At 36.7% G+C, this 24396-nt stretch overlaps 1 long non-coding RNA gene across 1 annotated transcript; it reads right to left on the reverse strand.

Annotated features, from left to right (window-relative positions):
• Nucleotides 1-9389: 9389 nt before the first annotated feature.
• On the reverse strand, nucleotides 9390-23179 carry LOC122232759. Its single transcript, XR_006210152.1, has 3 exons — nucleotides 23088-23179; nucleotides 11924-12140; nucleotides 9390-9541 (listed from the first exon to the last, which is right to left on the reverse strand). It is a non-coding gene; the product is annotated as an uncharacterized LOC122232759 (long non-coding RNA).
• Nucleotides 23180-24396: the final 1217 nt, after the last annotated feature.

Consider the following 24396-nt stretch of genomic DNA (forward strand, 5'->3'; position numbering starts at 1 on the left):
ACCTGGGCCAGCACTATATTAATAGTTAGTGGGTAAAAATTGTCTTAAAGAAAGATAGTTGCTCAGATTTAAAGTGCACAGAAGAATTTTTAAAACTCAAATTAGTATCTCTCTGAAACCTTGCCCTTTCTGTACATACACACGCATACACACACACGCATACACACACACGCAGTAGATTCATGATCCTGTATGCAAAAAATCCTAGGGGATCCACATTCAATAAATATTTAATGAGTACCTATTATGGCTAAATATTATTTTGCAATAGGAATTAAAAATTGCACTTAACATATTAGTTATCTGTGGTCACCTGACATTGTAACATCAAAAGGAAAGAAATAAACACAGGGCATTTGAAATGATTAGGAGGGTGCTGTTGTCCGGTGTGGGAATGAGAAGGCAGGCCTGGTGGTACTGGGTGACACAGGAAGGCCCACCTACTGGGACGTAAGATCTGATGATGTAACATCTGATGATGTACTGGGATGTAACATCTGATGTAACATCTGAGCACGGAGGCAGTCAGACTACGTTTTAGAGTTAGCTGATCATATACGGGGTGAGGAAAGAGTTGTGTCAAGAGAAGTCTTGAGTTTTTTACTTAAGACGAGTAAGTAATGACCAGTTCACTGAGTTGAAAAGGAGTGTGGGTGGGACAGATTGTGAGAGAAAGCAAGAGAGTGAGAGTTTAAAAAAAAAAAAACACAAAAGCAAAAAACAGCAGGGGCCCCCTGGGTGGCTCAGTCCATTCAACTCCTACTCTTGATTTCAACTCATGTCATGATCCCACCATTCCTGAGTTCCAGCCCCTGCATGGGGCTCTGGGCTGACAGTGCAGAGCCCGCTGGGGATTCTCTCTCTCCCTCTCTCCCTGTGCCCCTCCTCAGCTCATGTTTGCACTCACTCTCTCTCAATAAATAAACTAAAAAAAAATAAAAAAAAAATTAAGTACTTTTTCATATATTTGAGGAGCTTACAACAATAAGGATAGGGCGCCAGATAGCCAGGAATTTGAAGACTGACATCTGTAGCATACATATCTAATGCATCATAAACGAGGACTAAAATTTCTCCAAACTTGTTTCAGGAAAAACATTGCTCCTAAAAAAGGAAAAAATGTTAATATTTATAATATAAAGTTAACTAGGGAGGTGGGGGCACAAACCATAAAATAAAATGAGCAAAGCCCATGAATTGGCAAATCACTGTTCAATAGTTTTAAATGCCCAATCAAGATAAGTAAAAACTGTATCCCTTTAGTAATTCAGCAAAAGCAAATCAGTATATATGTTCATGTATCAAACTGATCAATAAGGAAAAGAAAAACTCTGTAAGATCCATTGCTTCTCACATAGTTCTAAAGGAAGTGTGGATCGCGACTGCTATTTGTGAAAAATTACATTGCAGTCCTTTTAAAATTAAAAGTGCATCTTGTAAAACAAATTCATTTTGTGATCAACATTTTGTGACTACCTTGTACAAAACTAACAGCCCCCATATGTAAGTGTATTTGTATAAGGAAGTTTATTAAAGTATTGTTTGGAGTGGCTGACAAGAAACAAACACACCAAAGCAGACTACTCAAACAAGTGAATAAAAACTGAATTCGGTCAAAAAAAAAAAAAAAAAAAAAAGAAGAAAGAAGAACAGAAGGAGGAGGAGGAAAGAGGGAAAAGGAGAAAATGTTTATAAAAAGAAGAAAAAGAAAAGTTTATCAATAGAGAACTTGAAGAAAAAGAAATATTGTATGATTATAAAGAAACAAGTCAATTTACACATACTAAAGTTGAGAAAGACTCCTGCTTACATAGTATACCCAAAACATAGGAGATACATATGACTTCTATAGCGCTGTAGTGTTTTGCTAATTACGATATGGATTTATTTTACATATTTATTATTTAATGTTTATTTACTTTTGGGAGAGACTGACAGAGCACGAGCAGGGAGGGGCAGAGAGAGAGGGAGACACAGAATCTGAAGCAGGCTCCAGGCTCTGAGCTGTCAGCACAGAGCCTGATGCGGGGCTCGAACTCACGAACTGTGAGATTGTGACCTGAGTGCAAGTCAGACGACTAACCGACTGAGCCACCCAGGTGCCCCTATTTATTTTTTAAAGTTTCTTTATTTAGAGAGAGAGCGAGAGAGCGTGCACGCGCATGAGTGAGTAGGGGAGGGGCAGAGAGAAAGGGACAGAGAGAATCCCAAGCAGGCTCCACACTCAGCTTGGAGCCCGACACAGGGTTTGAACTAACAAACTATAAGACTGTGACCTGAGCCAAATTCAAGAGTCAGACACTTAAATGACTGAGCCACCCAGGTGCCCCAGATTTATTTTAATATTTTAAAGAAATGTATGTACAGTTTTTCTTCCACCAAGCTAGAAGAGGCAAACCAAGCCGACCTAAGGAATAAAGCCTTCTCAAGTTCTTACAGTTTATTTTTCTCCGGCCTCATTTACCTCAAAGAATCCAAGGGAGGAAGGTTTTAATCTTCACCTTAAGGAGTAGACGTTCTTCATTGCTACGAGAAGGCATTTTAGCTGAAATAAAACCTCATAATTTCCCTTAACAAGCTTAGTTAATCTGTATTTTTCCTCGTTATAAATTAATCAAGTGTTTTAGTGTGGGGCATGTGAACTTTAATGAGGGCATATAAGCTTTATGATTTACCATAATTCTCTGAAGAGTTTTGCAGGGAGGACAGGTTATAGATGAATGTCAGGGTGCTTTACTCAAGAAGTTTCCGGTTACTAGATTAAGACAAATAGGAACCGACATCAGTATTCTCTTAAGTCTGTGAATGTTCTGAGTCTAATACCCTGTGGAACTGTAGCTCGTACCATGCCCCACTTACTAGCACACTGCTGTAAGCTTCAACTGATTTCACACAATTTAAGTTTCTCGGCATCTTCTATACAGCGCCTTTCCTAGACTTCCCAAATCTACCTGTTACATCTCGCTTGACCTGAATCTTGTTTTCAAACTGTAGCTCTCCCTCAAAAAAAATCCACATGTTAAACACTTGACCAAAATGCCTTATCACCCAGATGCCTAGTTTCTTCGTAGTTAGCAAAACCTAATTTTCTCGTTTCATTTTTTTTGTTGAATATTTCCATACAAACTCAGACATCCACCCTCTTTTGTGTAACAACAGCTCTGTTCATAGCTTTATTGCAGTAGATTACTCAAAACACTCAGCTGTACATTTCTCTTTCCACTTGTTTAGGAAATCCTGGTTCCCAGAAAATACGGCATATCTGTTTCTGTAAGAGTGCCCAGTATATATAGTAAGTCAATCTATAACCATTCAGTTGTTGACTAAGCACTCACAATGTTTGTTGAAGTAATGATTTTAGCCTTATAAAAACCTGGAGAATTGTAGTTTATTTATTCATTTTATTTATTTTTTTAATGTTTATTTATTTTTGAGACAGAGACAGAGCATGAACGGGGGAGGGTCAGAGAGAGAGGGAGACACAGAATCTGAAACAGGCTCCAGGCTCTGAGCTGTCAGCACAGAGCCCGACGCGGGGCTCGAACTCACGGACCGTGAGATCATGACCCGAGCCAAAGTCGGACGCTTAACCGGCTGAGCCACCCAGGCGCCCCGTGGAGAATTGTAGTTTAAAAAATCAACTTTTAATATGTTTTCTGTGATAATTTAAACTTACATCACAGGACTTGATGATATGTCAAAAGGAAAAATTTCAGCAAGCGGCATGACTGTGCTTTGTGTTTACGAGAAATTCTGTCGCATTCTGATCAAGAAATTTGAAGCAAAATATAAAACAAGATTTTAAGAGGCTATGTATCCTGACTTATCATTATTTAAGCTAATTTCTGCTTATGTTTAAAAATATCTAGTTTTCTTGGAATACATACCATGTAATTATATTCTTTTTTTTCCCCCCGAATCAAAGGCTTTGTATTGGATAGAAAGATCACAGCTAGCTCTAGTACACCATCATTATTAGTCAGAGTATAAATAATAAGTACTCGTAATAGAAGCACTCTGGTGGAGTTGCCAAATTCCTCGGCTCGAGTAGAAAATGTAGGTTTGAATTTTGAGATGCGATCACGCAAGGTATTAGATATATAATTAAAAAATTGAATGACTGGAAAAAAATAACTGGAGTCACGGAGAAAATTTATATCTAAATTTTCCTTACATGATTATAAGGATCTGAAAAGAGAGAGGGGGAAAAAAACCTTTTTCCCTCTCCTTTTTTCTTTCACTAAACATTACTGGTATTCTGCATTCACATGCACGAAAGCAGATATACTTAAGATAACTGTGTCTGTTTATAGGGTTTGTATCTCTGAGACAAAATAAGTGAGCTATCTTGTCTTCTAACATTTTATCATAACCCACTATGAGCCACATTTAAAGGGTAAGAAAATAGTGAAATCCATATTCCCAGAACACTATAACCTTGGCTGATCTGGGAAGTAGAGGGAATAGCGATACAAGTGTGCAGAAAAGAGGTTTCATCGTTATCCCCATCCACACGTAAAATTTTTGTGTGTCTCTTCTTGTTTGGCTCTCTCTTCTTGTAAACATTAGAAACGGGTACACGAATAAGCACAATTTGCTTTCCTAAGAATGTCTGACCCACCCCACTCCCCATGTATACAATCCATGTGCAATCAAACATCACCAAGTATTAACTGAAATGAGCTGAAAAATACATAAATGAGTGAAACTAAAAAAATAATAATAATACGTGTTTTACATTTGGACCCTGACAAGCTAACCTAAAGCAACGTTTGGAAGAATAAATACCTAAGAATAGTGAATTAAAAAACAATTCTCCACAAACACATCACAATTTTAATTTGATTAAGAATAGGAAATTATTTTATAGAGTTTGGGTATTTCTGGAGTTTCTGATATTCTTATAAATGAAATGTCAGAATGACTGAAATTAACAGCACAGGAAACAACAGGTGTTGGCAAAGGTGAAGAGAAAGGGGAACCCTCTTACCCTGTTGGCGGGAATGCAAACTGGTGTAGCCGCTCTGGAAAATAGTATGGAGGTTCCTCAAAAAATTAAAAATAGAACTACTCTATGACCCAGCAATTGTACCACTAGGTGTTTATCCAAAGGAAACAAAAATGTTGACTTGAAACATGCATGCTGATGTTTATAGCAACATTATCAACAATAGCCAAATTATGGAAAGAGCCTAAATATTCGTAGACTGGTGAATGGATAAAGAAGATGTGGTTTATATACATGCAATGGAATATTACTCAGCCATCAAAAAAGAATGAAATCTTGCCATTTACAATGATGTGGATAGAGCTAGAGTGTATTTGCTAAGCAAAATAAGTCAGAGAAAGACAAATACCATATGATTTCACTCATATGTAGAATTGAAGAGACAAAACAGATGAACATAAGGGAAATGGAAAAAAAGAGAGGGAGGCAAACTATAAAACAGACTCTTAACTCTAGAGAACAAACAGGGTTGCTGGATGGGCAATGGCGGGGTGATGGGCTGAATGGGTGATGGGCACCAAGGAGGCCACTTGCTGGGATGAGCACTGGGTGTTATATGTAAGTGATGAATCACTAAATTCTACTCCTGAAACAAATATTATGCTATATGTTAAATAACTAGAATTTAAATTTAAAAAAACTTGAAAAATTAAAGAAACAAATAATTTTGTTTGAACAATTTATACATATTAAAATATGCTTAATTTTTAACTGGTTTTATTAGAAATGTCTGATTTGGAGACATAGCTCTTTTGCATAGCCGTTGCCTGAGAATTCTTTTTATTATACTAGTAACTTAGTACTATTACTCCTTGGCTATAATATCCTGCTTTGTCTGAAATTATTCTAAATCTTCAAACAATCTTTTTAGAGAGGGTATTTGAGAATTAAAGCTTCTGTAACCCTGGATATTTTTTTTAATATTTTCATTAGCTGTGGAATTTTGGGAAAATTATTACTATTGTAATACAGGTATATCATGTAAAATCACATTGTTTATTGTGTACTTGGATTTATCCCGTAGAAAAATAAGCAACAGAATAAAACTCTAAATCAAAACACTTAAAATGGTGTTTGCCACATAATATCTAAAAAATATCATGATATTTAAAAATATCATGTCCTGTTGGAATAAAACAATAAAGACACCTAAGTCAAAGATTTTTAAACTGGATTCTGTGAGTACTATAGAATTTTACAGGGTCTAAGAATACTGCCTGGTATGTATTGGGGTAAGTGTATTTTTCTTTTTCATGGTTTGGAAAAATCTCGTAGCTTCCATTGTATCTCAGACAGCTCTATCTTCCTGATAGTTTGAGTCATTATTTTAGTATAAATCATGATACGGTACATTCCAAATCCTATGCAACGTCAATGAGATAACTGGTATCTATTTAAAAAGCTACTTGTCTTAAACTATAGTCTGTTCATCTATACTGTCTACACGTAATTTGCTCACTTTAGAAAGAAAAGAAATTCAGTGTGTGGTCAAAAATAAACATTCATAGGGAAGTTTTTTTTTTTAAACATACTTTTTATTTTGATCTATTATCTTCTCCAAATTGTATTCTTTGCATCTTTCAACTTCATGGGGTCTGAACCTATAACCATTTTGATAATTATTTTTTTTTTCAAATATGTGCCAACTTTTCGATTTTCTCCTCAAAACATGGCACTTCCTAATGGGTTGTGCGCTACAGAAGAAATTGTGTTTATCACCTCACTCATTCCATCTTATGCAGTTAAAAGAAGGGATTTTATTTTTATTTTTTGTAGCTCCTTTGCATTGTTGGCTTATATTGAGTCTGTAAACAACTAAAAATTGTGCTCTTTTTTCCCCCTCACATTCTGCTTCTTGAAAGGTTTAACAATTATTTAATATTTTCTATATGCCTGGGACCTCACATGGCATTTTGTAGATAATATTTCCTTTATTTCTCAAAATAACCCAAGGATAGTACCGTTACTGATTCTAGTCACAGCCCTAAGGGTATAAATAAGTTGTCAGAGAGTAAATCCTTCACCTTTTGAGGGTCCTTGAACTTCTTCATGGGAATATGTGGAAATAAGTCCAGCAATATATACCCACATAATTACATCTTGATAGATTTGTGCCATTATTGGAAGTTACCATTTATTTTCAGGTTCTGATTATGTTTGTATCTTACATAATTATTTGACAGCAATGGTTTATTCAGTTGATAAACCCCACAGGATGTGCTAAACAGCAGAATTAATAAAACATCCGGGATGGACTATTGACTTAGGTCATTAGCCAATTTCCTCTAGTTGATATTAATTCATTAGTCATTATCCTTGGTATAGCTACATAATTAGGTATGCATTCAGTAATGAAATTACCGCTTACCCCATATATTCACAAATATATTCTGAAATAATTTATCTTCTGTTTGATCTTTTTCTTAAAATAACTTTAGAAAGTAACTTTGCTAGTGTTCTAGGTCTTTTATTAGGCACATATCAATTAACTTTGAGTCTTTATCTGTTTACTGCCATTATCATTTTCTTTTTCCGTTTTTGGTCTCTCTTGAACTGTGATTACTATTAAGAGAGATTTTTACCTAAAATGAGAATATCCATGTCAAAAATTTTCTGCCAGATATTTCCTGTGTCATAGTTCAGCTAAAAATATTTAAGTTTAATGATTCTGTTCTTTCCTGAAACTGCTAGATATTTTATCCCCTATTAAATAACACTGCTACTAATGAAGATAACAGCTAATGTTTGTTGACTGTAAATTTGTGCCAGACAATGAGACAACATTTATATTGATTATCTCACTTACTTCTCACCATAACCTGTGAGCCAAGTCTAACTGTTCTCCCCTTTTCACAAACTTGAGGCAGTACGTGAGGGATCTCCATAGGATTAGTGTCAAATAAAAGAGACTTTGTGTGATGAACCTACTTCTATGAGAAAAATATTCATTCAGGAAGTGGTGACTTTATGATTGTGCCTTATTTTATCTTGTTTCCCATCACCTAATGTTGGTTCCTAGTAAAGTCTGTATGAATGAGTGAATATGAAAGCATAATTTCCAATAATTACACAGTTCGCTTCAGGACACATCTGTTTTATTTTAAGACACGTTATATATAGAGTCAAATGGCATCGCTCTGCTAATGAGTGGGAAAAAAAAATCATTCTACCCTGGTCATGGCCAAGTCAGCCTTCCTGCAGATGCTATCTTCCGGCATGACTAGACATGCGTGTTGCATCCTCGAATATGACTTTTTCAAAAGGTCTCTGAATCGGAATGCTTGTACTTGACTCTCATAGCTCTTAAATTGATAATAGCTCTTTTTCTAATAACTCTTTTCACAACCAATGGGAAAAAGAAAACTAGAAGAATCTTTTACTGTCACAAGAGTGACATGAGGAGTGAAACAAAGTGGTTCCAAAAGCTACAGACTCTGTTTTAATAAAAAGGTATACTTTTCTGTGTTTTATTTCTTAAATTGTGAGAAAATATACATAACATAAAATTTACCATTTTAACTTTGTTTAAGGATACAGTCCAATGACATGGATACATTCACATTGTAATCTAACCGTCACCACCATCCAGCCCCAGAACTTTTTCATCATTCCAAACTGAGGCTCTGTACTCCTTAAACAATAACTCCTTATTCCTCCAAGAAGGAACTGTTGTAAAGAAACCTTATTTTGAAGATCATTAAACAGAGAAAAAAATTACATTCTAATAAAGTGTCAATTCTATTTTTTTTAAGATTTTATTTTGAAATAATCTTTACGCACAATATGGGACTTGAATCCACAACCCCTAGGTCAAGGGTCACGTGCTGCATGCACCGAGTGAGTCAGCCAGGCACGCCTGAAGTGTCAATTTTTTTCTTTTTTAAAGTTTTTCTTTTTGAGAGAGACAGAGAGAGTGCACATGTCCAGGAGAGGGGCAGAGAGAGAGGGAGAGAGGGAATCCCAAGCAGCTCTGGCACTCAGTGTAGAGCCTGACGTGGGGGTCGAACCCCTTAACTGTGAGATCATGACCTGAACCGAAACTAAGAGTCCGTGGCTTAACTGACTGAGCCATCCAGGCTCCCCTATGGTGTCAATTCTAAAGCCCAACCCATTTGTATATGTTCTGTGAAGAACTACCTGGAAATAAGTTTTTTTTTTCCTTTTTATACTATATTGCATAGATTAATTTACTATATTTCCTTGCTCAAAAATGTTCACTGTAATTTTATACATTATAGTTAATATTTGATCGAAGAGGGTTAGAACCAAAGTCAATAATGGTTGTTTGGGTACATGTAGGAAAACCGGATCTACTTCTATAAAGATGAAAAGTAAAGGAGATCAAAGTAATGGTATGTCATTTGTATTGAGGAGGATACAATACAAATACAGTGGCCTGGAAGAAGCACTGCTCTTGATAATGGAAACGCATTTGTGGAGAACCGAGTTTCTTTGACGATAAATGCGGTCAACGAATCTGGTGCAATCCTGATTCTGTGATAAATCTCTTAAAAGTGCAGAGCAGAGGCATACCTGGAAATCAATTGTTTGATCCAATTAAGAAATGATTTTATATTATTTAAGATTTTATATATTTTAATACTACTTTTTCCCTTATAATTCTTTAAATAAATACTCCTCCTTAGAAATATGGCCAGATAACTCCATTAACTGATCCAGGGAATTCTATGAACAAACTTGGCGATATACTGATTTTGCAAGTACCAAATATATGGAGTCAGTGATCTTTTTTTTAAATGCTTATTTCCACTTGACTAAAATGGAAATAAAAAGGAATGAATCAATTTATTTTGATTTATGAAATGTCATGACCTATTTGGATAAACATTATTGAGATCATTGCCTGAAATTCCTAAAAACCTCTTACAGCCTAGGCACCTTTATTCACTCTTGAGTTCCCTACCAAGCTCTTTTGCATTTCATTTAGGTAGTAAAAGCAGTCAAGCTGCAGCATTCAGTAACTCTTATTTCACCCTCCATAAACTCCACTTTCTGCCTTCAAGGGTACAATAGCATTAGCAGTTGGCTTTTTTTTTTTTTTTTTTTTTAAGACCTAAAATGTCTTAGGTTTCAGGACTAAGCAAGTTGTCCATAAATGTATTTTCTAGGCCATTTGTTACGTCCGCAGTAATAAATGTCCACGTTTGGCAATTCTCAGTAATAAAATGTTTGCATAAGCTTACCAGACATTTAAGTCAGTGGAAGAACTTTCTCACATGTTATATGCAACGTTCTTACTGTATATGGTCTAATATTAACAATGCCCCAGGTTTTAATGGGTTTTATTTGCAGTAGGCCTGCCCTAACAGCAAAAACAACAAATACAAAAACAAAACCAAAAACCCTTGCAAGAGAAATAAATGTGTTTTGATTTATGAAGATTCATATGGCCATTTTTATTAGCCTCCTAGTCTTGTAGTCAGGTGTATTTTGTGACAGAAACAAGCATTCACAATAACCTATCATCTGGAACACTGGTTTTAGCTTTTCTCCTTTTGGACACCTAAATATTCCTCTTAATATCTAGCACTGACAATATTCGGGTATCAAATATGCCTTGGGCCTGACCCCTGAAGATAACCCATTACACAATTTGCAAGGCATATTTGCTATAAAGTTGAGCTAGATTTGAGTGTTTTGCCAAATTTATGTTAGAAAGCAAACATTTTCTGATGTTTGACTTCTTAAAAATTCTGTCTGTGTGACAGAATAAAAGCCCAAGTTTGAAATCCTGCAAGAAGTATATCGAATTTGTCATTTAATTACTCTTTTTATAAATGGTAACTTTCTTACTTGAGTTTTCTTCAACATATTGCTTTTTGATTATTTTTGTTGTCCTGGGAAACTAGAAATCTTGATTTTTAATCACTTAAACTATTTCAGGGTGAGATGAGTATCTATATCCACATTCATATCTATATAAATAATACAAAAATAAGTGGTCAACTTGAACTGATTATTTTTAGGGCAAATCCAGAAATTTGAACATTTATTTTAGATGCACGGAAATTAATATATCATTTTCCTTCCCTTGATGTTTCTTGGGAGGAAGAACTTAATGAATATGTTAATTTTTAACTACAGAGAACTTTAAAGTTCTACATAAACAGGTAAGGAAATATGTAGTCTCTACTTTTAGCCTCTGTTGAGGAAAATGTAAGGATTCAATTTTTTTAATGTTTATTTTTTTTTTTAATTTTTTTTTCAACGTTTTTTTATTTATTTTTGGGACAGAGAGAGACAGAGCATGAACGGGGGAGGGGCAGAGAGAGAGGGAGACACAGAATGGGAAACAGGCTCCAGGCTCCGAGCCATCAGCCCAGAGCCTGACGCGGGGCTCGAACTCACGGACCACAAGATCGTGACCTGGCTGAAGTCGGACGCTTAACGGACTGCGCCACCCAGGCGCCCCTTTAATGTTTATTTTTGAGAGAGAGAGAGAGCGTGCACAAGCAGTGGAGGGGCAGAGAGAGGGAAACACAGAATCCAAAGCAGGCTCCAGGTTCTGAGCTGTCAGCACAGATCCTGACACGGAGCTCGAGCTCAGGAACCATGAGATCATGACATGAGCTGAGTGTCAGGCACTTAACCAACTGAGCCACCCAAGCACCACATAAATTTAAGGATTCAAATTAAAGCTCTTTAACCCTAGGAAACCCCTACATCCTGAAATCTATCAAACTACATGGTCTAGGATCTAGGACAGTTTTTGGGAAACAGTGTACTTAAGAATACATCGAAAAGATGTAAACATTCCGATATTAAATCTTAATAAAAAATGATAATCTACAAAAAGAAAAATTACATGAATTAAAAAATCATTTTAAGCTAATTTCTATAACTAGGATGACAAGGATAATGACCACTAATAACAACAATGGAAATAGTACTTACTGAATTGAGATCACATATGAAGTATGCATATTCTAATTTAATTCAGTATTTGAGTCCCCGATGTAAAATTACTGATTGGAATTGGTGTTGCTCTGCCTCATTGTTCTTTAATCAGTTGGAGTCCAGTCAGGAAAATAAAAACTACTGTAGATATTTCTAATCCAGGCAATTTTCACATAGGAGTTGGTTACAACTGAGTTGGAAAGGCCTGGAGGAGCTAAATTAAAAAGAGAGTTGTTATCAAAGATCATGAAACTTTTACAGCTTGGATGGAAACTCAGCCCACATGGACCGTTAAACTGCTGGAGGTCCCAGTTTTCACCACAGCTGCTATTAGAAGAACATCACCAGTGATCTGAAAATGGGGGCCCACTCTCCTGCTGAGAGCCCAGACCCCTGGGGTCACCATCGAGTCCCTCAATGCTTCTGTTACTAACATGGGAATCACTAGGAACAAGAGGATAAATGATGCTTCCTTTCCTTACTCCTTCCTTTTTCTCATAAACCTCCATTGTCAGGATGTGTGAGAGAGTCAGCTCACTCATGAGCGTGCAGGGAAAGAGTTTAGTTATCGTTGCTTTTTGTTTTGTTTGCTTGTTTGCTTGTTCATTTGGTTTTATTTTTTGGCAGGCTTACATCCCTGATGCCACAGACAGCAGTATGTAGAAGGAAAATGCAAAGCTGAGAGAGGATAGATAGAACTCAGCACTCATGTAACCATGCCTAGTGAAAGAAGGAAATCCTGTCATTTGCTAATGAATCTGGAGGATATTATGCTAATTGAAATAAGTCAGAGACAGACAAATACTGTATGATTCCACTTAAATGTGGTGGTTTTAAGAGGTTGGGGGATGGCGAAAATGGGGAGAATTTGGTCAAAGGGTATATAGACTTTCAGTTATAAGATGTATAAGTTCTGGAGACCTAATGTACAGCAAGGGGACTGTATATAATAATGTATACTTGAAATTTGCTGAGAGTAGATACCAAGTGTTCTCACCACTATATGTTCTCACAATATATAAAATGAGGTGCCAGATATATTAATTAGCTCCACCCTTCCATAATGTATACATATATCAAAATACGTTGTATACCATATATATGTATATATATATATAACATATATCAAAATACGTTGTATACCATATATATGTATATATATATATATATATATATATATATATATATATACACACACACACATACATACAATTTTTATTTTTTAGTAATAAATAAAACTGGGGCAAAAATTTAGCAGAAGACAAAGAATCTTACACTTATCTTTGAATAGATAAAGAAAACCCAAAATTCTGAGTCACTTTTCCTGGACCACTTCGAACAAAATGCAAAAGGAAGTCATATTTACCTGAGTAATTTCTGGTGGACAGCAATTTAGCCTGTTGCCATTTTACCTCTGTTCATGAAATACTACCCGTGAAAAGAGTGTGCCGCCTTTGAGGAGAGCCCAGTTAAGATGTTTCGTGCATTTATTCATCTCACTTATCTACTTTTCTTGATTAATCTGATTCACTTCCATGACTTAAACTAGCACCTATATATACTTATTATTGGTCTCGATTAATTCCTTAATGATTCACAGAACTTTTTCCAGTGATATCTTCCTTAAAAATCACATCTAAGTATTCATCTGCTTAAAGAAGCTTTAACGGAGATAGACCAATACTCCATACGATGTCGTGATTTTTTACAATTCTGTGTTAGTCCATTCAGGCTGTTAGAACAAAAATATCATAAACTGGTTGGCTGATCAAGAACAAGCATTTATTTCTCAGTGTTCCCAAGGCTGCGAAGTCCAAGGCTGGGATGTCCAAAGTGCTGCCAGATTCAGTGTGTGGTGAGGACCTAGCTTTAGGGAACTCTACAGGGTCTTTTATGAGTCCACTAATCCCATTTATGAAGGCTCCAACCTCACGACCTATGCGTTTCCCAGAGACCTCACTTCCTAATGCTATCAAATTGAACATTAGGATTGCACATATAATTTTGAGTGGCACAAACATTCACTTCATAGCTTATCTGATTTTTTTTGGTAGTGATATTATTAGCCTTATCTTTAAAAAAAAACATATCTACTATAGATATTTTTCTTTGTGGTTGCCATGAGATTTCATATAAATTCTCTGTCTTTGGACAATTGAATTTTTACTTAGATATGATTTATCAAGAGCTTTTAAGTTTGCTATTATTAATAGAATTACTAATTATAAATAGAATTACTAATAGAATTACTATTAGTGTATAGTTTGTTTGGATTTTCTCTGTAGACAATCATAGCCTCCAAAAATATGTTTTTTATTTCCTATGCTTATTTTTCTATTTTTTTTTCTTTTTTTTTTGCTTGTCTTATTTCCCTGGGAAAGATATCCAATATAATGCTAGATAGAAATAGCAATAGGGTGTAGAAGTGTTTCCCCCCACCAAGGGAAAATGATTTAATTAATCCTTAATTATGAATCATTGAAGTATTTTTTTGTTTGTTTTTCCTTTTCAGATACCTATTTATCATATTAAAGAAGTTCCCTACAATGAATGCTAACAGCAGCACTTCTGTTGAGGTAAGAATACATTATTTTTTTCCCTTTTTTCCTGTTAATGTTCTAAATTATATCAATTGGCTTTCAAATGTCAAAGCATTTTTCTATTCCTGCCATACACTCCAATTTCTCATGATGGGTTTTGAGTTTCTACATCACTAGATTTGATCTGCTAATATTTTGGTCAAGATTTTACATCTATATTTATCATGGAGGAATCTGCCCTTTGTTGTTGTTGCAATGTCCTTGTCAGGATTTGATATTGAGATTTTGGATTTGATTTGAATTAAGGATTTGATGTTTGGTTTATTAAGGTTAAAACTTACACAAAATGGGTTGGAAAATGTCCCTTTTTCTGTCCTCTTCAAATATTTGAATAATATGGATTACTTTCTTTATGAATACGATTTATCGTCACATTGGCTTCTATACAACACCCAGGGCTCATCCCAACAAGTGCCCTCCTCGGTGCCCATCCCCCATTTTCCCTCTTCCCCAATATTGGATTACTTTTTTTTTTTTTTTTTTTTTTTTAATTTTTTTTTTTTTTCCAACTTTTTAAATTTATTTTTGGGACAGAGAGAGACAGAGCATGAACGGGGGGGGGGGCAGAGAGAGAGGGAGACACAGAATCGGAAACAGGCTCCAGACTCCGAGCCTTCAGCCCAGAGCCTGACGCGGGGCTCGAACTCACGGACCGCGAGATCGTGACCTGGCTGAAGTCGGACGCTTAACCGACTGCGCCACCCAGGCGCCCCATTGGATTACTTTTCAAAATTGGTAAAATGGCTGATGAAGTTGCTGGAGCTTGAACTGTTCATTCTAAGAAAGTTTTTAATAACCAATTTTATTTTATTAACATATTAAATTATCTTAAAATCTACTTATTCTTTTGTAAAGTTATAAGTTATGTTTTTCAAAGTATTTAGTCATCTTATTTTCACTTTCAAACTCGTTGATTCAAAGTTGATCATGATATTTCCTTAGTATCTGTAGTATGCCTGATTTTTGTGAGGTGGGGTTCTTTCTATATTAAGAGTCTCATGCTTTTCCAACTGAGCTGAGTGCCCATGGTTTCTATTTTATATTCGAACAGTATTAGTTGGGTTTATCAAATTAATTAATATTTACAAAAACTATTCCTCACTTTTCTATTTTATGATGTAAATTTTATTGATTTCTACTATTATTTCGCTTTATTGCTTAAATCTGCTCACCTATTCCTTTTGAGATTCTTGAAATGGAATTTTAGATCATTGATTTTAGAACTTTTTGACATTAAGGCTCTTGATTTCTAAGCAACTGTTTACCTACATGTATAGGCTTTAATGTATTTTTATTAAGATTCAGGTTAAAATGTTTCCTAACTTTTGTGACTCCTTTTTTATTTTGTTCTATTGGTCATTTAGAAATAACTTGATTTTTTTCTAATGCTTCAAGATCCCTCACCCTTTTTTTAATTGCCCGTTCTCTTTTCCCACCAGGGTCAGAGAGCATACACTGAACAATAGCGTTCCTTTTTAATCTATGGTTTGCTTTCTAAACCGACATACGGCCAGTTATGGACAAAGTTACATATGTTCTTGAAAAGTGCATGACCTATGTTTTTTAAATGATTTTTTAAATATATTTTTTTATTTTTTTAAGTTTATTCTGAGAGAGAGAAAGTGGGGGAAGGGCAGAGACAGGAGAGAGAGAGAGAGAGAGAGACAGAGACAGAGACAGAGACAGAGACAGAATTCCAGGTAGGCTCCTTGCTGTCAGCTCAGAGCCCGGTGGGGCTTGAACTCACCAATGGTGAAATTATGACCTGAGCTGAAATCAAGAGTCGGACACTTAACTGACTGAGTCACCCAGCGCCCCTAAATGATTCTGATAATCATAGGGATCATATTTAGTATTACATTGTCTATATTATTATCAGTTTTATATTTTTTATTGTCTCACATATTTTATATGTCTTTATGTTTCTTGCTGTCTCTTTCCTAATCACTTTCTTTTTCTATTTTCCACAATACTAATTCCATAGATATAAATACATTTCCCATTCTGTTAGAGATTGTAAAATATATTATTGAATTAGCCTACTCCTCTGGAGTGTATTTTTATTATTTATACTCATATTAAATTACTCTCTGCTTATAGTAGCTTAGCATAGAAATGTTCTCATTTTATATGTTATCTCACAAATTTTGTGACCCGAATCTTGCAAATTTGTTCGCAGTGACGGCTATCAAATTTAATTTCTTGTTGTTGTTGTTTTTTTTAATTTTCTTTACATAATAATTTCTTAAATTGTGTAAAGTTAGTTGCAAATACAGACACCTGTGCTGACTACCAGAATCTAAAAGAGCAGTGACAGGGAGGGCGGGCCATAGGGACTGAGGAGTTTCAGAGAGGTTACTCTGATGGTTACTTCTTGATTACATGTTTGAATATAGTTACTTTGGAAGTATCTCTCTGCTCTCACTGCACATTCACAGGCTTGCTCTGGATGGATCCATATGGCTTCTCAGTCTATTCCTGATATAATGACAGGAGGCTGGGACATGTAAGGTTATCCAAACTGTACAATAGGGCACGTGATGTTTCAGAATTTAGGAACAAGTTGGGAGGAAGGAGACAATGAGGACTTTGTATTTGACCCTGTTAAATTGTACATTCTATCTAAGATTATTTTCACCTTATTTTAAGGGTTTAGAATATCATGTTTTGGCTGTCTTCTTGTTTACATTATATATTTGAACATTATGAAACCTGCAAATTTGGTACAGGAGATTATATTTGCTAAGTAATGAAATATTACTTAATAGAAAGTAATTTATTTCCGTAGTCAACAAAATGTTCCATTTATACATAAATGAGGAGACAAATTTGAAAAGCATCCTGTAAATGAAAATGAATTCGCCTAATATTTTCAGTACCTCCTCTGTTATGCTCTTTCTCTGCAGGCACTTACTTTAATATCTTATATCTTGCTATTAGTGTCATCCAGTTAAGGGACTAGAAAAATTTATTTGATTTAATATAAATTGTTATATATGTAATATATACCTATGATTATTAAGTATTAAGAATGTCATGTTCATTAAAGACCTATTATTCACATTCTTCTTTGGAATAGTAAGATTGTATATGAGAAGTGACTGGCTTTAGAGGTGTCTTAAATACTTCATTTTTTTTATAAATTAAAATATACCTTCAACAGTCTATAATCTATAAATTTCAAGGTCAGACATCTAACTGCTAATCTTTAAATTCACTCCATATATCTGACTATTTTATACTTACAATGAGACAGGCATTTCAGAGAAGATAAATAATAGCATGCCTATGAAAATATTTGCTGATGGAACATATTGTGTTAAACTAAATTATCATAAGTAATTATTCTTCAAAATAGTCCATTTCATTGTCATTGTTCCCAATTGTATATTCTACTCAGCTCTCATTTTCTTCAGCTTTAGAAGGTTTCATCAGGTGAATACATTTTAATGAAAACACTTGTTCACAAGTGTTTCTGACTGGCCTGTGGTTATTTGTGTATGCATCTGGGTAGAGAGCCACATTAGGTGCAAGCGGGTCTCGGTTTCAGGCACAGTGTAAGGTAGGCAGTTTGCCTTCAGTATTTTATCCACCTTGTTTTGTAGGTTCTTATGCCTTCTTCAGTGTTTCTATGTCAAAAAAACCCCAGTGCTTACTTGTTTTTCTTCTCCCGGTTTCTCTCTCTGGAAGTTAACTGCAGGACCGGTCTATGGTTCGATGGGAGGGGACGGCATCCCGATGCTACCTGGCCGTGATTAGCTCTTGATTCTAAACTCGGTTTCCACAAGCAGATAACCTTGGGAAGATATCCAGCTCTCTAATGTCCGTCTGTAAAATGGACATCAGAATAGGACCAAACACATCATTTTGTTTTGGGAACGGGATAATACTCATTAAGATTTTAACGTAGCGATCCTTCGCTCCGTGTTTACTGCTGGAGTGTTCCAGTGTGTGAACTGTTCTAACGATAGTCTCAGCAGCGTACCTGTTCAAACACAGAGTAAGTCCCTTGTTCTCTCAAATAACGGTGCAGAGTGGATGGTATAGCAGAAAGGTGGGCTTTCCTTCTTGCAGTCCTTTGGCCACCCAGCCTTCTTTCTTCATCATCCTCCTTTTCCTCCTCACCCCAACTTCTCCCTTTCTTCTTTTCCCCAGTGATGATAATGATGATGATGATCCTTCTTTATAGTATCGTTGTAATTTACTCTCTAGAGTCTCTGTTCCTTTCAGAATTCTGTCTCACTAGAGCACTACTAATCTGATACTGTAGTTAGACTAACTGGGTCCTCTCGTGACGGTTATATGTCCTATCTTCCAGTGTTCACCTTTTATGTAAAGCTTAATGATCCTTATACAAATGGATACCAGATAAGCCTGGCATCACCTGGGAAGTGCCAGCTGGAGAGATGTGACATTCCCCCTGGTTTGATCCCTATCAGTCTGGCCTGTATTTTTGGGCTCTACTCTTTCAAGCTACCTATGTGACTTCTCAGTCATTCTTATCGATTCTTCAGTGACTATGCTAATAGAACATGGAGTTTTGAAGCAAATTTTAGTTCGTTTGTTATGGAAGCTCTGAAACATTCAGTACTTTTGGTTCTTAAGGATTACTTCATTTACTAATTATTTCATTAAAAACAAACCCAAAGCAATCAGAAAACAAACCTCCACCGGTTTTTAACTGCAAATCTGTTAACCTAGTCACATGACTTCCCTCGTCCCTGTTATGATGGATGAATGCACTGCTCTCCTACCTAAGGCCTCGTCTGCACTCGAATCCAGCCACTTTCTGAGGGACAGATATGCTCATGTGATTTTGAATCCCCTTTGTGTAAGTACATTTGTAATGTGTGGGGCTCTTCAAAGCATGGAGCTCAGGGCAGGGGCCCCCTTGCCCAAGAGTTCAGCCAGGTTCTGTCTGCATCAGATTGTTCTGAGTTAATTGAATCAGTCCAATCAACTTGGAAAGTTACTCTCATTTCTCCTGACCTCACAGTAAAATCAACCCTTTCTTTTACCCTTAACTTCTAGGGTACCATATCTCCTGTTGGTGCTGTTGCTTTGTTTCGTTTTGTTCTTTTCCTCTCCCTTCGTGTCTGATCCTTTCCACTGCTTGCTACACGCATCTTCTGGTCTGTTCTTTCACTGTAACCTGCATCAAGTATTTTCTTATACCTTTTCTGAAAGACCAGCATAATATTTGATGGCACAAAAAGGGATGCTCACACACTTACTTACCATTCACTTTGCAAGTGACCATCAAATCAATGGCTAGGCCACTGGTGCTCAAAAAGGAATTGTCTGAACAATTTTTAAAATGTACTGGTATCTGGGCACTTCTCTCAGAGATTAAACTTGCTCACCGGTGCTGCCCAGATGCTGATAGATTGTAAAGATCATTTGATGATTCCAATTTAAAATGAGGGTTACGAATCAGTGCATTAGATTTCAGACACATACTCATGACTAGTTTTATATATGATTAGGTCGAGTGGGCTGGGATGTCCTAGAAAGTCAGCTCCCTAAACAGAAAAACAAACAACAAACACTAAAACAACAGCAATAGCAATAATAACAATAAAACCTTAACTGTCCTACTAAGTGGTCTACCCTTAATTTTCCATCATTAGTTGGAAGGAAACCAGCCTGAAGTTTCCTCATACAAGCAATCAGCAGACTGCATTCTATTTACAAACACTTGGAGAAGTCACTTGATTGGTCTGGTAGAGGTCAGATACATATCACTATTCAGTGACGTAGGAGTAGAAGGCCGAGTTCAAAAGTGAAAACATGGCTCTTGTGTGCAAATGTCTAAGGAAACATTTGTAATGAAAAGACTTATGGGAATATTCTAATGGAACAATTTTCCACTGGTCTATTTTAATGTAAAAAACAAAGAACATTGGGGCACCTGGGTAGCTCAGTCAGTTAAGCATCTGCGTATAGCTATCAGCTCGGGTCTTGATCTCATGGTTCGTGAGTTTGGGCCCCACACTGGGCTCCACGCTGGCACTGTGGAGACTGTTTGGGATTCTCTCTCTCCCTCTCTCTGCCCCTCCCCCCCCCAAGTAAACAAATAAGCTTAAGAATACAAATAATATTTATGTTTTGCTTTTTCAATTTTTTTTCACTTATTTAAGCATTACATATGGTTTTGCAGAATTTCTCAGAATGGCATCTGCTGTTCCCAAGTTTAAAACTGGGGATATCATTATATTTCCTTACATTAGGAGCCTATTCTCATTAATACTTTTACTTCACTGTAATGCATCATCACATAAAAATAAAGAGGTCATAAGAGTTAAAGTGAGTTTGTACTTTTAGGTATAAAATCTACTGGCAGTACTTAGCATGTCAAAGACATTCCATCCATGTTACTTCTCTTGATCAAAGTTATGTGATGACCAGTTTCTTCAGACTTATTAAATCCTAACACCCCTGCTATTCAGGGCTCCTTCGAGGATATTTTAAGATATTTGTTCACTTTCTTAATGCATATTTACACCAGGTAAAATTGAGGAGTAGCCAGGAAAATGCTAAATACAGTCTTATGTCAGAAGTACACACAAAAAAATTTGTCAGCAGTGTTTTCTCAGGCCATCAAGGAATCTGCAAGATAGAATAAAAAAATTATGAAAACACATTCCAGAGCAGCTGTGTCGTGGAAACCATGCCACTGGCTCCCTCATTAAATGACAACCAGAAAATTTACCAGTTAGAAAATTGTTTGCCTTTAAGCATGGGAGTTGTTGGTAGAAATGCATATCATAAGTGTGGGTTGATGGTATTTTCTCTGATCCGGCAGGATTCAATCTGATAAGATAAGGTATGTAGGACATTTAATATGTCTGAGAGTGACTTCTCACATTTCTCAGGCAGAGAATGCATCTCTTTCTCTGTTCACTTACTGCAAATCTGACATGTAGACAGTCCATCCGAATCCCCGTTTGCACTATTAGATCGTAATTAAAAGCCTGGAGACTGCACTAGAATCAGATGACCAGATGCTTCAGTGAATTGCCCCTCCTGGTGTAGTCTCATTTCAGATCCCAACTTGGGTCCATAAATCAAAGTCTTTTAAAGAAATGTTTCAGAATATAATGTCCCTACCGTAATCCATAAAGATTTTTAATTAAAGCTTTTTAAATGAAGACACATAAGTCTAACTGGAGAGTCATTTGTTCTCTATATAGTTTATTCCTTTAGGCGATATCTGTATGGTATTTCAGAATGAAATTAAGCAGTAGACACTGATGTAGGTGGCAACATTTCACAAAGTTTCATTTTAAAGCGATTAGTTTTCTAATATTTAAAAGGATTTTTTAATAAAGCAGCACTGACAAAATCCTCTGAATTATGTCTCCATAACCCCGTTTTTAAAAACACGGTGACACATCACTGCTCACCAATCAGAAGGGGTAAAACAAAAACAGCAACAACACTACATACTGCGGAGAAACTGTCTCCTTTGTACATTGATAGTGGTGACATAAAATAGGACAGCCTCTTTGGAAGCAGTTTCGAAGCTCCTTACAAAAGACACATACATGTAACCATATGTCCAAGCAGTTGCACTCTTGGGCCTTCATCCCAGAAAAGCGAAAACTCATGTTCATGCAAAAACCTGTGAATGAATGCTTGGAGCAGCTTTATTCATAATAGTTCTGACCTAGAAAGCACCCATACTTCCGCTAACAGGCGAATGGGTAAACAGACCGGGACACAGCCATAGTATGGGGTTCTGCCCATCGATGCAGGGTTGACGTACTGTCCAACAGCTCTCAAGAAAATTATGCTCAATTCAAGAAAGAAAGAAAAAATGCCATCTCAAGAGGATACTCACTGCATGACTCCACTTCTACGATATGCTGGAAATCACACAGCTCTATAAGTGGAGAACAGATGAGTGGTCGCCAAGGGTCAGGACGAGGGATGGACAATGGACGAGGAGTAAGGGAGATTGGTGTGATGGCAAAAGGGTGATACAAGGGATTTCTGTGCCGATAGAGCCGTTCTGTACCTTGACTACGCTCATGACAAAGTTGCGTGGAACTAAATGCACAGACGTACACACACGTAAATGACTGCAATTACAGTGGGGAAATAGGAATAAAATCAGTGGCTTTTAAGCAGCATATCATCCTCGTTGTGATATCGTATAAGTTTTGCAGGATGTTGATAGTAGAGGACTTAGGCGAAGGGTAGACAAGATCTCTTGTATTATTAGTAACAATTGTATGCGAATCTGCTCTTATTTCAAGATTCAAGTTTGATTTCTAAAATAAGGCAAACCCGTGTTATGTTTTATCTGAAAAAGCCTTAACTGCCTTCCTAATTCACTCAGAATATAAGTGTAAATTCTTACAGTAGCCCAACAGAGCCTTATTTGATCAGAACCCTATTTGTAGGGCCCCATTCTGGCCAGTAAGTCACCCACTGATTTATTTAAGTCCAACCTCACTAGGCTCCCTGCTGCTGATCAAAACCGTTCAACCTTTGTGTGGGCTGTCGCCTCCGACTGAATCTCTTCCTCTGTGTATTTGTATCACTACTTCTCTTACCTAATTGAAGCCTTTGATCACATCTCCTTGTTGAGTGAGACACACATAAAACCGTCGCCTTTAAATCACAGCCTCCACAATCCCAGTGTACTGGGCATGCCCAGATTCCTCTCCCCCTCCTTTTGCTCCAGCCGTTGCTGTGGCAACCGGCTGGGTGCCGCTTTAGCTGAGGGCACTGTGTGTCTGCGACTTTCACTCTTGGTGCGTGCCTTCCGCTTCATCCTGAGAAACAGGTGCAACCCAACTCAACTGTGCAGATGCACTTGGGAGTGTGGGACACCACATCTCAGGGAACGTCCCTTTCCAGTGTGTGACGGAGCCGGTGCCCAAGCGTTCCCTCCACGGGCTCCTTGAGTGGACGATGCTGACATTTGCTCTACAGGACTCTTTGGAAGGCACTTGGCTTGGCATCTGGACTGAGTTTCCTTCCTTCCGTGTTTGATCCTTCCCATTGCTGTCCCTTGCATCATATGCCAAAATAAGTTGCCTGCAAACATGTAATTTATCTGATTATTCTTCATTTACAAAGCTAGGAAATCTTGGCTCTCTCTAGCCTTAATCACATCTATTTTTTTCTTTTTTTTTTCTACAATTATTTTCATATTGTAAAATGATGCACAATTGACTGATTTATCCTTTTTAATTTCGGTTTTCTGCCTTTCCCTGTAGAATGTAGGGTCCATGAGAGTAGAGATCGATCTTTCTTTCTTTCTTTCTTTCTCTTTCTTTCTTTCTTTCTTTCTCTCTATCTTTTTTTCTTTCTTTCTTTCTTTCTTTCTTTCTTTCTTTCTTTCTTTCTTTCTTTCTTTCTTTCTTTCTTTCCCCCAATACATCCTAAGTACTTACAAAAGTGCCAATTGGTATACCAATTTTCAGATAAAAAATTATATATAAATTTTACAAATACTTATTCAATAGAGTAATTGGATGTGAACCTCTCATATCTAAAGAGAGAGGTTTCTGAGGAGCATCTTAGAGAATAATACATGGCTTGGGCACCTGGTGGCTCAGTCAGTTAAGCTTCCGATTCTTGATTTTGGCTCAGGCATGATCTCACAGTTCGTGGGATGGAACCCTGCTTCTGGCTCTAGCTGACAGCATGGAGCCTGCTTGGGATTCTCTCTCTCTGCCGCTCTACCTACCACCCCTCTCTCTGCCCCTCTCCCCACCTCTCCTCTCTCTCTGCCCCTCTCCCCGCCTTTCTCTCAAAATAAATAAATAAACTGTAAAAAAAGAAAAAAGAATCCTACATGGCTCTCTGCACAAGCAGAGCTCCATTGAACGAAAAGACTGTGAAGGTCGATCACGG

This window comes from Panthera tigris, chromosome D3, assembly GCF_018350195.1.
Source record: "Panthera tigris isolate Pti1 chromosome D3, P.tigris_Pti1_mat1.1, whole genome shotgun sequence".
In the NCBI taxonomy this organism is placed as follows: Eukaryota; Metazoa; Chordata; class Mammalia; order Carnivora; family Felidae; genus Panthera; species Panthera tigris.